This window comes from Gymnogyps californianus, chromosome 5, assembly GCF_018139145.2.
Source record: "Gymnogyps californianus isolate 813 chromosome 5, ASM1813914v2, whole genome shotgun sequence".
NCBI lineage: Eukaryota > Metazoa > Chordata > Aves > Accipitriformes > Cathartidae > Gymnogyps > Gymnogyps californianus.
In genome coordinates this window covers 2,102,905-2,117,616 of record NC_059475.1, presented here as the reverse complement: position 1 = coordinate 2,117,616, position 14,712 = coordinate 2,102,905, and positions in this window count along the sequence as shown.

Below are 14,712 nucleotides of genomic sequence, written 5' to 3'. Positions count from 1 at the left end.
AAGTCCCAAAACAGGCTCCATCGGTCTTTATGAAACCAGAATGATGTCCCATTGATCCCATGATCATGGGGTAAATCATCATAGCCTCTCTAGGGCATCTGGAAAAGAGAGTGACGTTTCCCCAAGGGCATCCTGCAGGGATTCCTCTCTGAAGTTTATGTTTTGACAGTTTGTCAAAACTTCAGAAATAATATGTGCGGAAGATAAGTAATTCTACTTACGTACTTAACTTTGCAAGAAAAAAATAAGCACAAGATGATACATCTTGTAGGATTTGAATCGGAAGAACTTTTTCTTCCTGTGTTTCTGGAGAATAAACTACAGTAACTGTTTATTAATGAGTCAAGTTAGGGAAATCGGTGTTTATCTTTGCAGTGGCCAGTTAGGTTAAATGTACTTTCGTTTGTACTGCATTTTTTTGGCTAAAGTGGATGTATATATATTAAAGAAAAAGCAAATCAAAATACAGAAATCAATTTGCTATTATATTCCCACTTTTCTGGTTTTGCGATTGTTAGAGGGAAATATATCTTGCATGATCCAACAGCCCAAGAGAGGTGAGGCTGCTGCCGCTGCATGTCCCCAGGTCCAAACTGTAGTGAGGCTGAAGATATATTCCCAGCAGATGCATGCACACAGAGCACGCATACATACTACATGTATACATGTCTACAGGTACATGTATGTATACTTATATACATGGCTGGCCACACAGATCACAGACAGACAGACACTAAGAGCTCCCGCATGAACATAGACAGCACCAATGGCCTCTAGACCACTAGGCCACTAGTGAGAATATATATATATACACACATATGTAAAAGGTGGATCCTCCAGCAGCTGGGCTCAGACACGCAGTCTGCCCAGCAGCTGCCCCTGGATCCCAGTCTCCCCAGTTGCTGACACCTGGACATACGGGCTCCCGAGGCTGCAGCCCTGCTCCAGTTGCTGGTACAGACCGTCACACTGGCCAGGACTTTCTAGGTCCCAATAGCTGACCCGCCTGATCTGGAGAGCTGCTGCCAATGGCTCATGGTGATGGGTTTCACAACTGGACACTGGAGCTGATGGCTCTGCTGGGACAGCTCTGGGAGGGGCCCGGACAGGATGGTCGTTCCTCGCAACTCCTTGATTTGGGTTCCCGCCTGCTGCTGTGCATCCCTGTGCTCCTCCGGCTTGTGCAGGTTGGCTTGTGATGGGCTTACTTGATGCCCTCTGCTCACAGCCGCGCTCATTTTCATGAGGATCAAGCTCTGCTTTCACCACAGCATCCTGCTCTCCACATTTCATGTATGGCTGTTAGTACGTATTGACAAGCCAAGTGACCTTAGCTACTCCTTTTAAGTCTTGCCCTTGAGACCTTTCACCATCTTGGTTGCCCTCCTCTGGACACACTCTAACAGTCTGATGTCCGTCTTACATTGAGGCACCCAAAACTGCACACAGTACTCGAGGTGGGGCCGCACCAGTGCAGTGTAGAGTGGGACAATCACCTCCCTCAACCAGCTAGCTACGCTGTGCTTGATGTACCCCAGGACACGGTTGGCCCTTTTGGCTGCCAGAGCACACTGTTGACTCATATTCAACTTGCCATCAACCCAAACCCCCAGATCTCTTTCCGCGGGGCTGCTCTCCAGCCTCTCGTCACCCCATTTGTATGTATAACCAGGATCACCCTATCCTAGGTGCAGAATCCGGCACTTGTTTTTGTTAAATTTCATGCGGTTGGCTCTTCTAGCTTGTGCTCTTACATGTTTGGCTGCCCCTATGTGCAGTCTCCATCTGAGCTTGGAAAGGATGATTACCCTCTTCCAGTATGCTCTCTCAGTCCCTACTATTCAATTAAGCTAACAAGAGAAATAAGTATTAGAAAGTATTAAAAATGGGCCCAAGTTGCAATGATTCAAATTATGGTGTGAAATGGTGGGTTGGGACCTTGGGTACATGAGGGCTTGGGAGGTTGGTACAAACCTGGTGTGGAGAAAGAGTGCAGGAGCCACACTATGCTGGGTGTATGGATGTGAATGTTGGGTAAACTCAGACTCTGGAAATTCAGTTCACAGTTTATGTTAGTTTGAGGTGTTATTCCAACACAAGAGCCATCCTCCAGGCATAAGAGAGCACTTGGATTTATTCAGGTCCTATGAAAGCAAGGCACACTCCAGTTTGCCCAGCTTCTGTCATCTGTAGATCTATAATGGACAATTTTTGCCTTTGAAAGCTGTCCCTGGTGTTCCATGAGTCTCCAGAGATGTCTCATGCCCAGAAGAAGCAATTACCAACTACTCTGCTGTTTTGTTTTGCTTCCTTTTTTTCTTTTTTTTTTCTCCAGAGGAAAGTTAATTACACCCCAGTGTCCTGTCATATAAAATGACCCAAATTAAGTGCAACAACTACCAGGGAAAAAATAATCCAGCCATAATGCAAATGTAGGAAACTCGGCTCTTGAGCAAAACAAGAGGGATTTGTCTCACCTACATGTTGACATCTAAAGCGTCCCCAGAAGCTACCTCATCCTAAAGTAGAAAGTACTAGCTAAGGAGTGGACATACGAAGTTGGGCGAGATGATCCCCACCTGAGGTATCAAAACCAGAGTAATTTCCAGTGTTTTCTGGCTGCATTCTCCGGGGTTGGAGCATGCTTGAACAATCAAGAGGAAGAGTTATGCATGAGCCCTTCAAGAAGCCATGCTCCTGTGAGACCTTATCCTGCACCAAGCTGGACTGAAACAGGCTGCTAGGTTTTGCTGTTAGGAGAACACAAAAATACATGCACATATGTGTGCACGTACAGCATAATGCACAGCATTATGTCCCAAAGAAGCCAAGCTAATAATTATTGCATCAGACAGTGAAGGAATTTGAAGTGTCAAATTTATTTTGCCACTGCTGTTTGGCCAGAAAGTTAGAGGGAGTATTTCACATGAAGTATGAATTCATAATTCTAAAGAAAAGAGTCACATAAAGTTCATAGCTTCTCTATGAAACACCATAGAAATAGCAGGTTCATCCTGAGGTACCAGAGTGAGCACCTTTCTACAAAGCAAGCAAGCTCAATGAGGTCACCAAATAAGTCCTATTGGGGATGTCAGTCAGCGCTGATTTTTTTAACTTAAGGGTCTCAATTGCAAGTGAAGAAGAACCAGTAAAGCAAGCAGCTTTGGAAAAATATGTGGGTTTTCATATAGGGCACCATGGACCTGTTATGAGGTAAGGACCGCGCCCATGGGACATGCTGGAGATGGTCAGGAAGAGCATGTGCTACTGAAGCTGTCCAGCGCTTTGCCCAGGAACCACTCAGGGCTCTGCAAGTCGAGAAGATTTGGTTGCAAGTGATTTGTCTCCATGGAAGAAACTGCTTTACCCAAAGTGCTTCCAGCTACCTTGGAAGAGCAGGGAGCTGCGCTAGGACTTGGGAGAAGGCGTGTGGTGGGGAATGTGGGGTTGCTGCCGTCACGATGTATAGGTAATGGAAGCCTTTGTAAGTACAAATGAGACAGATTCGAGGCTGTTTCTGCGATTTGCGTTATACTCACCACAGTGCCTCATTTGTGCATCTCTGTTCCTTGTCCTCCTGCTCTGATGGATTTGATGAAAACATGCCATTTTCTACAGCAACTGCCTGTGTGAGCACAACCTGCTTCTGTCATTGCTTATCACTTCTGCTACTAATTTCTATCATACCATGTCTTCCCAATACTGAACATTGGCTCACACCCTAGGAGAAAGAATACAGATGGTGCTATGTCTTATGGTGCTCCATTAGAGAGGCTGGCATACTATTTTAAGTAAAAGACAACATTAATTTTTCTGCAAACAGAACATAAAGGCAGAGTAAAATGACAGCTCGTGCACCTGTGAGGAGCTGGCCTTCAGTCAAGCTCTGTCTTGTGTCAAGGTTATGCTCCCGAGTGCAGCCTTCATCTCCTTGTTTCTCAGGCTGTAGATCAGAGGGTTCAGCATGAGCATCAGCAGGGTATAGATCACAGCGGCCACTTTGTCTTTGTCCACGGAGAAATGGGAGCTAGGATGCATGTAAATAAAGAAAACAGTCCTGAAGAACAGGGCGACCACAGTCAGGTGGGAAGTTCATGTGCTGAAGGCTTTCGGCCAGCCCTCAGCACAGTTATCCTCAGAATATCAGTGAGGATGTAGGTTTAGGAGATGAGGACAACGCTGCTGCTCAGGGTGCTGAGCACGAAGGACAGGGTGAAAAGCACCACCTTGCTGCTGTGTGTGCCGAAGCAGGTGCAACAATCACTGCGGGGAAACCACAGAAAAAGTGGTGGATCACGCTGGTGGCATGCCCCCCAGCGCTGCTCATTCCCCTGCACCCAGGGCTCCCCTGGCAGCACAGAATGTGGGAGCCCCCATGCCCCATGTCAGGCCAGCGCAGTGGGGCACCCTGGGGAGGGACAGCAGGAGATAGAGAGCCAGCCCCTCTCCTTCCCTCTCATCTTCCCACCCTTGTCCCTCCCAGAGCCTCTTCCATGCCTCCTCATCCTTGCAGATGTGGTGGGCACCCACGGGCCCTTCGCCCTCTTGCCACTCGGCTGCCCCAGAGCGATGAAGGGGAAGGAGGCGGCGCGGGGCTGGGGGTCTGCGGCAGGTCCCGCTGTCAAAAGCTGCCTGGCTGTGGTCCTGGGCTGCAGGTGGCCCTGCCTGAGCAGGGGGGGTTGGACCAGATTGGTCCTTGCCAGTCTCAGCCAGTCTGTGATTCTGGGACTCGGATGTCCCCGCTCACGGGGATGGGAAGCTGCCAGCGCGCAGCTGCAGGATGCCCAAAGCCCCGGGGGCCCCATGCTGGGTGGCTGCACTGCCGGCTGGTACCCACAGCGGGGGCGAGCGCTGGTGTGATGTGGGGCTGTGACGTCACTGAGGTGATGTCACTGAGGTGTCCCCACCCACAGGTCTATGACCTTGCAGCAGCATCGTTATAAGACACGTGCCACTAAACCACAGCTCCCAGTGCGGCCGTGTCGGACTCTGCAGCATGAGCAACGGCAGCTTTCTTCTGGGCCTCGGCATCCTGTTCCTGGCGGCTGGGGCCATCCTGCTCGCCATCAGCCATCGCCAACAGGTACGGGGCCGCTCGGGACCAGGGGGGCCGCTTGGGGCCAGCCCTGGCAGAAGCTGGCCCCAGGTGGGTGACTGTGCCACACGCCTGTGCCCACAGGGTGACGGCCGGAGCCGGCGATGCCGGAGATGGAGGCGGCGAGCGGTGGCACCAGAACCATGTAAGTCCCCTGCGGGTCCCCGCGCATCCCCAGGCCAGGCCAGAGCAGCCTAGCCCCGCTGCGGAGCAGCCCGGGTGGACGGTCCCTGGGTGGTCCCAGTGTCCCCGGCCCCCCACGGCTCAGGCAACCCCTCCCTGGTTTGCAGGTTTTCCTGCGGGGCCTCTCTGCGGGCCCTGGCGCTGCAGCCCCGGCTGCGCCCACTGCAGCAAGGCTGCCCAGGAGCTGCAGCAGCTGGTGCTGTCAGCATGGGCTGGGAGCAGGGCCTCAGCCACGCTGGATGCTGGCACCTGGCGGGCATTGTGGCAGGACCTGGAGGAGCTGGTGGAGCAGGGCCAGCTGCCCTGCTGCGGCTGCAGCTCCTCCGGCTCCCCGAGAGCCTCTGTCCCTCCGAGAGCCTGAGAGACGTGGGCCTGACTCAAGATGGAGGAGCCCCCGTGGAGATGAGCTCTGCCCACTCCCCTGGACCCGGGCATGTCGGCCGAGCCTGTTCAGCCCTGAAGATGCATGTGGCCAGGAAGGGACTGGAAATACGGCTGGGGGCCCTGCCCGTGCTGGTGCAGCTGTCCCAGCAGCGAGTGGCGCAGCGGCGGGGCCGCCGTGTCCTGCCAAAGCTCATCCAGCCGGGGCAGAGCCAGCCCTTGCCGCGGTGCGGGCTGTGCCCATCGCTGCAGGCAAAGGCGAACGCCATTGCAAACAATATCAAAGAGAAGGAGCTCCGGAGGCTGTGGGGGGACCCCAACCCCACCGAGGAGTCCCTGGCCTTGCTGGTGCCGTGCCCCCCACCGCTGCTCGCTCCCCTGGACCCGCAGCTCCCCCAGGAGCACAGCGTGTGGGGATCCCAGGCTCTGGGACAGGCCAGCGCAGTGGGGCACCCCAGGGAGGGAGAGCAGGAGCCGCACAGCTGGCACGGCTCTGAGGAGGCACCAGCCATCCCACCATCAGCACGGGGGAACGTGGTGCGCGAGAGCCTCCTTCGCCCGGACGGGGGCCTGTCACCGTGGGACGAGGAGTGCCTGTGGCCATTTGGTGTAGCCACAGCCTCCCCTGCCCTTCCCAGCCTGGACAATGGGGCAGCAGGACCGGCGGCAGGATCAGCTTCCATCCTGCCAAAGCAAGATGTCGGCCAGCAGAGCAACTTCACCACCCGGCGCGGGGGCCAGGCCGATGTCGAGGACAAGAGACGGCCCCGTGCTGCAGCGCCTGTCGCCATCTCAAGGCTGCAGCTGAGCCTGGCGGTGCGCAGCAATCTCTGGATGCACACAGCAAGAAAATGCCTGGAGATAAAGCTGCAAAGGCTCCCCGCGGCAGTGCAGCAGTCCATTGAAATGCTGCATCGGTCCACGCCCAAACCGGGGCGGGCTGGGGCTGGGCCCCTGGGGCCACACAGTGCCTCTCCCCCCTTGCTGGAACTAAAGCACCTCGTCCAGCCGGACCAGGACACGCTGCAGCAGCTTGGGGCATCCCTCACCTGCCCGGCGGCCCCCACGACACCACGCTCCCTCCCGGTGCCTCTCCCCTTCTACGGCCCCGCGCCCAGGAAGGACGGCGGCCAGGCATCCCTGGAGGCCAGCACCCTGCCCACCACGGCCTGCAGCTCTGGCGAGAAGATGGGCATGGCCACCACGGGTGCAGTCCCGAGGACACCCTGGGGGATGGCGAAAGATTTGGCAGGGCAAGCATCCACCCTGGTCTCCCCAGGCCTCGTCCCGGGGTTCCCTGCTACGGACCCGAGGCCTGAGCCCTGGCGAGGAGCAGACGTGTGGGTGCCCCACGGAGGCTTTGTGACACCAGCCCCAGGAGCCCCACAAGGCCATTGGGGCTGCTGCAAGGCACAGGCCAGAACCGCTGATGGCGGCTTCCACCACCTGACCGCTGCAGTCCTTCTGGAGGGGACCACTAGCACAGAGGGGACCATCAACACGGAGGGGACCACGAGCATGGAGGGCACCACCAGCACGGAAGGCACCGCAGCATCCAAGCCGTGTGGGGCTGAGGCAGGCCGCAAAGGGAAGAGGTGGTGGTCCTCCAGGAGGCAGTGCCCTGCCACCTCTGAGAGCTCTGCAAGCTCGGGGGCATGTTCCCAGGGCACCTCCAACAGCACAGACGGGCAAGGCAGATGGCCTCCTGTTGGCCTCCCACAGGGAATGCCACCCCAGACGGCCATGCCACCTCCCACCTTCACACCCTCCAGCCCAGAGGGGACCCCCAGCCAGTACAGCTCGTCCTTGCAGCAGCACTGCAGTGCCCCTGTCACCAGGCACGTGTGCTTGTGCCACCTGCGCCCAGCCAGCGGCACCCAGGACACTGCAGCAGTGCGGACTGGCAACACCCTCCGCTTGGTCCTGGAGAAGATTTGCCAGCGGCGAAGGAAGGTGGCCCCGTCTCTGGAGAGCTCTGCCTCTGAGCACAGCTGCCATGCTGTGGAGTGGCAGCACCAGGCCTTCTGCAGCTCCTGCTCTTCCACATCCCTCTGTTGTAAATAAACCTGTTGACTTGTTCCCCAGAGAGCTGTCTGAGGGGCCTCACCTGCCAGCGGGGCAGGGTATGTTGGGGACGGGAAAGGGAAGGTGGGCTCAGGGGAATTCGGGAAGCTGTGCTGTCCCAGCAGGAGGACGAGGCAACGAGGATAAGCCTGGGCACGATGGCTGCTCCTCCTGGAGCTCCTCCTCAGCCTCACCCCAAAGGCTGCACTAGTAACACACAGAGGAGACTGCAGGCTCCGACAGTGGCAGGAACAGGCCATCAGCCCCTTCTGCAGCCAGGCAGGTTTTACACCCTCAGGGCAGGTCTTCTGGCTCATCTGAGCCTGTGGTCCAAGCCTTCCCTGAGAGTGGCTCCCGGCAGCCCCAGCACAGGCAGGTTCCCCAGGCACGGCTGCTGTCTGCAGGTCCTGATGGCCCCCGTGCCCATCAGCACTGAGATTCAGAGCCCTTAGGCAAGCAGCAGAGCTCAAGAGCTGCCCGCTGGGGTCTGCTCCTCCATCCATCCACCAGCGCTGCTGTGGTGGGTTGACTCTGGGCTGGATGCCAGGTACCCACCAAAGCTGCTCTATCAGTCCCCTCCTCAGCTGGACAGGGGAGAGAAAATATAACAAAAGGCTTGTGGGTCAAGAGAAGGACAGGGAGATCACTCAGCAATTACCGTCATGGGCAAAGCAGACTCGACTTGGGGAAAAAAAAAATTATTTTATTACCAGTGAAATCAGAGTAGGATAATGAGAAATAAACCAAATCTTAAAAACACCTTCCCCCCACCCCTCCCCTCTTCCCAGGCTTAACTTTACTCCCGAATTCTCTACCTCCTCCTCCCTGAGCGGCGCAGGGGGACAGGGAATGGGGGTTGCGGTCACTTCATCACACATTGCCTCTGCCGCTCCCTCCTCCTCAGGGGGAGGACTCCTCACACTCTTCCCCTGCTCCAGCGTGGGGTCCCTCCCACGGGAGACAGTCCTCCATGAACTTCACCAATGTGAGTCCTTCGCATGGGCTGCAGTTCCTCACAAACTGCTCCAGCATGTGTCCCTTCCACGGGGTGCAGTCCTTCAGGAACAGACTGCTCCAGCGTGGGTCCCCCGCGGGGTCACAAGCCCTGCCAGCAAACCTGCTCCAGCCTGGGCTCCTCTCTCCACAGGGCCACAGGTCCTGCCACAAGCCTGCTCCAGCACGGGCTTCCCACGGGGTCACAGCCTCCTTCAGGCATCCCCCTGCTCCCGCGTGGGTTCCTCCACGGGCTGCAGGTGGAGATCTGCTCCCCCGTGGACCTCCATGGGCTGCAGGGGGACAGCCTGCCTCACCAGGGTCTTCCCCATGGGCTGCAGGGGAATCTCTGCTCCGGCGCCTGGAGCACCTCCTCCCCTCCTTCTTCACTGACCTTGGTGTCTGCAGAGTTGTTCCTCTCACATATTCTCACTCCTCTCTCTTCAGCTGCTGTTGTGCAGGTTTTTTCCCCCTTCTTGTTATCCCAGAGGCGCTACCACCGTCGCTGATGGGCTTGGCCTTGGCCAGCAGCAGGTCCAACTTGGAGCCGGCTGGCATTGGCTTTATCAGACATAGGGGAAGCTTCTAGCAGCTTCTCACAGAAGCAACCCCTGTGGCCCCCCCACTACCAAAACCTTGCCACACAAACCCAATACAGCTGGGGACGGTTGTGCATGAGAGCTTCCTGCACTTGGACGGGGGCCTGTCGCCATGGGACAAGGAGCTCCTGTGGCCATTTGGTTTAGCCATGGCCTCCCCTGCCCTTCCCAGCCTGGACAGCAGGACCAGAAGCAGGCTCCCGCCCGGTGCCTGTCCCCTTATACAGCCCCATGCCTGGGGAGGTGGGCAGCCACGCGTCCCTGGAGGCCAGCACCCTGCCCACCACGTCCTGCAGCTCTGCTGATGAGATGGGCACCATGTGCTGGGTTTGTGTAGCGGGGGAGAGGCTGCAGGGGTGGCTCAGTGAGAAGCTGCCAGAAGCTTCCCTCACTCCAACCCAGACCCGCCGCTGGCCAAGGCTGAGCCCATCAGCAATGGGGAGAAGCTGCCAGAAGCTTCCCCAGCTCCAAGTCGGACCCGCCTCTGGCCAAGGCCGAGCCAATCAGCAACGGTGGCAGTGCCTCTGTGCCAGCATATTTAAGACGGGGAGAAGCTGCTGAGTGAAGGAGAGGAGCTACAGCAAAGGGAGGAGTGGGGTGTGAGAGGAACAACCATGCAGACACTGAGGTCAGTGAAGAAGGAGAGGGAGGAGGTGCGCCACAGCAGAGATTCCCCTGCAGCCCGTGGTGAGACGGCAGGCTCTCCTCCTGCAACCCGGGGAGGTTAACGGTGGAGCAGAGACTCCCCTGCAGCCTGTGGAGGACCCCACGCCTCCAGAGGGGACCACCAGCATGGAGGGCACCACCAGCACAGAAGGCATTGCAGCTTCCAAGCCCTGTGGGGCTGAGGCAGGCTGCAAAGGGAAGAGGTGGTGGTCCTCCAGGAGGCAGTGCCCTCGCACCTCTGAGAGCTCTGCAGGCTCAGGGGCATGTTCCCAGGGCACCTCCAACAGCATGGACTTGCAAGGCAGATGGCCTCCTGTTGGCCTCCCACAGGGAATGCCACCCCAGATGGCCATGCCACCTCCCACCTTCACACCCTCAGCAGCAGGATGCCCAAAGCCCCGGGGGCCCTGCGCTGGGTGGCTGCACTGCCGGGTGATACCCGCAGCAGGGGTGAGCGCTGGTGTGATGTGGGGCTGTGACGTCACAGAGGTGATGTCACTGAGGTGTCCCCACCCACAGGTCTATGACCTTGCAGCAGCATCGTTACAAGACACGTGCCACTAAACCACAGCTCCCAGTGCGGCCGTGTCGGACTCTGCAGCATGAGCAACGGCAGCTTTCTTCTGGGCCTTGGCATCCTGTTCCTGGCGGCTGGGGCCATCCTGCTCGCCATCAGCCATCGCCAACAGGTACGGGGCCGCTCGGGACCAGGGGAGACGCTTGGGGCCAGCCCTGGCAGAAGCTGGCCCCAGGTGGGTGACTGTGCCACACGCCTGTGCCCACAGGGTGACGGCCGGAGCCGGCGATGCCGGAGATGGAGGCGGCGAGCGGTGGCACCAGAGCCATGTAAGTCCCCTGCGGGTCCCCGCGGGGCTGCGCAGGTGCATCCCCAGGCCAGGCCAGAGCAGCCTAGCCCCGCTGCGGAGCAGCCCGGGTGGACAGTCCCTGGGTGGTCCCAGTGTCCCCGGCCCCCCACGGCTCAGGCAACCCCTCCCTGGTTTGCAGGTTTTCCTGCGGGGCCTCTCTGCGGGCCCTGGCGCTGCAGCCCCGGCTGCGCCCACTGCAGCAAGGCTGCCCAGGAGCTGCAGCAGCTGGTGCTGTCAGCATGGGCTGGGAGCAGGGCCTCAGCCACGCTGGATGCTGGCACCTGGCGGGCATTGTGGCAGGACCTGGAGGAGCTGGTGGAGCAGGGCCAGCTGCCCTGCTGCGGCTGCAGCTCCTCCGGCTCCCCCGAGAGCCTCTGTCCCTCCGAGAGCCTGAGAGACGTGGGCCTGACTCAAGATGGAGGAGCCCCCGTGGAGATGAGCTCTGCCCGCTCCCCTGGACCCGGGCATGTCGGCCGAGCCTGTTCAGCCCTGAAGATGCACGTGGCCAGGAAGGGATTGGAAATACGGCTGGGGGCCCTGCCCGTGCCGGTACAGCTGTCCCAGCAGCGAGTGGCGCAGCAGTGGGGCCGCCGTGTCCTGCCAAAGCTCATCCAGCCGGGGCAGAGCCAGCCCTTGCCGCGGCGCGGGCTGTGCCCATCGCTGCAGGCAAAGGCGAACGCCATTGCAAACAATATCAAAGAGAAGAAGCTCCGGAGGCTGTGGGGGGACCCCAACCCCACCGAGGAGTCCCTGGCCCTGCTGGTGCCGTGCCCCCCACCGCTGCTCGCTCCCCTGGACCCGCAGCTCTCCCAGGAGCACAGCGTGTGGGGGTCCCGGGCTCTGGGACAGGCCAGCGCAGTGGGGCACCCCAGGGAGGGAGAGCAGGAGCCGCACAGCTGGCACGGCTCTGAGGAGGCACCAGCCATCCCACCATCAGCGCGGGGCAACGTGGTGCGCGAGAGCCTCCTTCGCCCGGACGGGGGCCTGTCGCCGTGGGACGAGGAGTGCCTGTGGCCATTTGGTGTAGCCACGGCCTCCCCTGCCCTTCCCAGCCTGGACAATGGGGCAGCAGGACCGGCGGCAGGATCGGCTTCCATCCTGCCAAAGCAAGATGTCGGCCGTCACAGCAACTTCACCACCCAGTGCGGGGGCCAGGCCGATGTCAAGGACAAGAGACGGCTCCGTGTTGCAGCACCTGTCGCCATCTCAAGGCTGCAGCTGAGCCTGGCGGTGCGCAGCAATCTCTGGATGCACACAGCAAGAAAATGCCTGGAGATAAAGCTGCAAAGGCTCCCCGCGGCAGTGCAGCAGTCCATTGAAATGCTGCATCGGTCCACGCCCAAACCAGGGCGGGCTGGGGCTGGGCCCCTGGGGCCACACAGTGCCTCTCCCCCCTTGCTGGAACTAAAGCACCTCGTCCAGCCGGACCAGGACACGCTGCAGCAGCTTGGGGCATCCCTCACCTGCCCGGCGGCCCCCACGACACCACGCTCCCTCCCGGTGCCTCTCCCATTCTACGGCCCCGCGCCCAGGAAGGACGGCGGCCAGGCATCCCTGGAGGCCAGCACCCTGCCCACCACGGCCTGCAGTTCTGTTGATAAGATGGGCATGGCCACCACGGGTGCAGTCCCAAGGACACCCTGGGGGATGGCGAAGGCCTTGGCCGGGCAAGCGTCCACCCTGGTCTCCCCAGGCCTCGTCCCAGGGTTCCCTGCTACGGACCCGAGGCCTGAGCCCTGGCGAGGAGCAGACGTGTGGGTGCCCCACGGAGGCTTTGTGGCACCAGCCCCAGGAGCCCCACAAGGCCATTGGGGCTGCTGCAAGGCACAGGCCAGAACCGCTGATGGCGGCTTCCACCACCTGACCGCTGCAGTCCTTCTGGAGGGGACCACTAGCACAGAGGGGACCATCAACACGGAGGGGACCACGAGCATGGAGGGCACCACCAGCACAGAGGGGACCGCAGCATCCAAGCCATGTGGGGCTGAGGCAGGCCGCAAAGGGAAGAGGTGGTGGTTCTCCAGGAGGCAGTGCCCTGCCACCTCTGAGAGCTCTGCAAGCTCGGGGGCATGTTCCCAGGGCACCTCCAACAGCATGGACTGGCAAGGCAGATGGCCTCCTGTTGGCCTCCCACAGGGAATGCCACCCCAGACGGCCATGCCACCTCCCACCTTCACACCCTCCAGCCCAGAGGGGACCCCCAGCCAGTACAGCTCGTCCTTGCAGCAGCACTGCAGTGCCCCTGTCACCAGGCACGTGTGCTTGTGCCACCTGCGCCCAGCCAGCAGCACCCAGGACACTGCAGCAGTGCGGACTGGCAACACCCTCCGCTTGGTCCTGGAGAAGATTTGCCAGCAGCGAAGGAAGGTGGCCCTGTCTCTGGAGAGCTCTGCCTCTGAGCACAGCTGCCATGCTGTGGAGTGGCAGCACCAGGCCTTCTGCAGCTCCTGCTCTTCCACATCCCTCTGTTGTAAATAAACCTGTTGACTTGTTCCCCAGAGAGCCGTCTGAGGGGCCTCACCTGCCAGCGGGGCAGGGTATGTTGGGGACGGGAAAGGGAAGGTGGGCTCAGGGGAATTCAGGAAGCTGTGCTGTCCCAGCAGGAGGACGAGGCAACGAGGATAAGCCTGGGCACGATGGCTGCTCCTCCTGGAGCTCCTCCTCAGCCTCACCCCAAAGGCTGCACTAGTAACACACAGAGGAGACTGCAGGCTCCGACAGTGGCAGGAACAGGCCATCAGCCCCTTCTGCAGCCAGGCAGGTTTTACACCCTCAGGGCAGGTCTTCTGGCTCATCTGAGCCTGTGGTCCAAGCCTTCCCTGAGAGTGGCTCCCGGCAGCCCCAGCACAGGCAGGTTCCCCAGGCACGGCTGCTGTCTGCAGGTCCTGATGGCCCCCGTGCCCATCAGCACTGAGATTCAGAGCCCTTAGGCAAGCAGCAGAGCTCAAGAGCTGCCCGCTGGGGTCTGCTCCTCCATCCATCCACCAGCGCTGCTGTGGTGGGTTGACTCTGGGCTGGATGCCAGGTACCCACCAAAGCTGCTCTATCAGTCCCCTCCTCAGCTGGACAGGGGAGAGAAAATATAACAAAAGGCTTGTGGGTCAAGAGAAGGACAGGGAGATCACTCAGCAATTACCATCATGGGCAAAGCAGACTTGACTTGGGGAAAAAAAAAAATTATTTTATTATCCTACTCTGATTTCACTGGTAATGAGAAATAAACCAAATCTTAAAAACACCTTCCCCCCACCCCTCCCCTCTTCCCAGGCTTAACTTTACTCCCGAATTCTCTACCTCCTCCTCCCTGAGCGGCGCAGGGGGACAGGGAATGGGGGTTGCGGTCACTTCATCACACATTGCCTCTGCCGCTCCCTCCTCCTCAGGGGGAGGACTCCTCACACTCTTCCCCTGCTCCAGCGTGGGGTCCCTCCCACGGGAGACAGTCCTCCATGAACTTCACCAATGTGCGCCTGGAGCACCTCCTCCCCTCCTTCTTCACTGAGCTGGGTGTCTGCAGAGTTTTCTCTCACATATTCTCACTCCTCTCTCTAGCTGCAATTGCTGCTCTGCAGCTAGCTTTTTCCCCTTCTTAACTATGTTATCCCAGAGGCGCTACCACTGTTGCTGATGGGCTCGGCGTTTGCCAGCAGCAGGTCCAACTTGGAGCCGGCTGACATTGGCTTTATCGGACACAGGGGAAGCTTCTAGCAGCTTCTCATAGAAGCAACCCCTGTGGCCCCCCCACTACCAAAACCTTGCCACACAAACCCAATACAGCTGGGGACGGTTGTGCGCGAGAGCTTCCTTCGCATGGACAGGGGCCTGTCGCCATGGGACAAGGAGCTCCTGTGGCCATTTGGTTTAG